Here is a 522-nt window from a genome sequence, read left to right as displayed (position 1 = left end):
TATTCCTTTATTTCTGGCTTTCATTCTTTAGTTTTCTTGGTGGAATAGTACTCTCTTTGGAGTTTCTTGAAGAGCTGGTCTGGTGTTGGCAAATTCTTTGAGTTTTTTTTTTTTTTTTGGAAGGTTTTTATCTTTTTTCTTTTTTTCCATATGAAGGATAATCTTGCAGGATATAATAATCTTGGTTGAAATTTTTTCTCTCTTAACACTTTTAATATGTCTTCTCATTCTTTCCTAGATTGCATTGTCTCTGTTGAAAGGTCCAGTGTTAGCCTGATGGGGTGAACTTTGTAAGTCACTTGTTGTTCTCTCTTGTCAATTTTAGTATCTTGTCTTTATCTGTGGTCTTGGCCAGTCTGGCTAAGATGTGCCTTGGGGAAGATCTTCTTGGGTTGATTCTACTGGGGTCCTTTGTAAAAATATGGAATGTTTCATGAATTTGCGTGTCATTCTTGTGCAGGGGTCATGCTAATATTTTCTGTATCATTTCAATTTTAGTATATGTGCTGCCAAAGCAAGCAC

At 35.4% G+C, this 522-nt stretch overlaps 1 non-coding gene across 1 annotated transcript; it reads right to left on the bottom strand.

Annotated features, from left to right (window-relative positions):
• Positions 1–415: 415 nt before the first annotated feature.
• On the bottom strand, positions 416–522 carry LOC114008476 (U6 spliceosomal RNA). Its single transcript, XR_003550009.1, has one exon. It is a non-coding gene; the product is annotated as a U6 spliceosomal RNA (small nuclear RNA).

Source organism: Tupaia chinensis, unplaced genomic scaffold (genome assembly GCF_000334495.1).
Source record: "Tupaia chinensis unplaced genomic scaffold, TupChi_1.0 Scaffold000346_1, whole genome shotgun sequence".
NCBI lineage: Eukaryota > Metazoa > Chordata > Mammalia > Scandentia > Tupaiidae > Tupaia > Tupaia belangeri.
The sequence above is the reverse complement of the archived record's forward strand: the minus strand, read 5'-3'. Positions and strand labels throughout refer to the sequence as shown.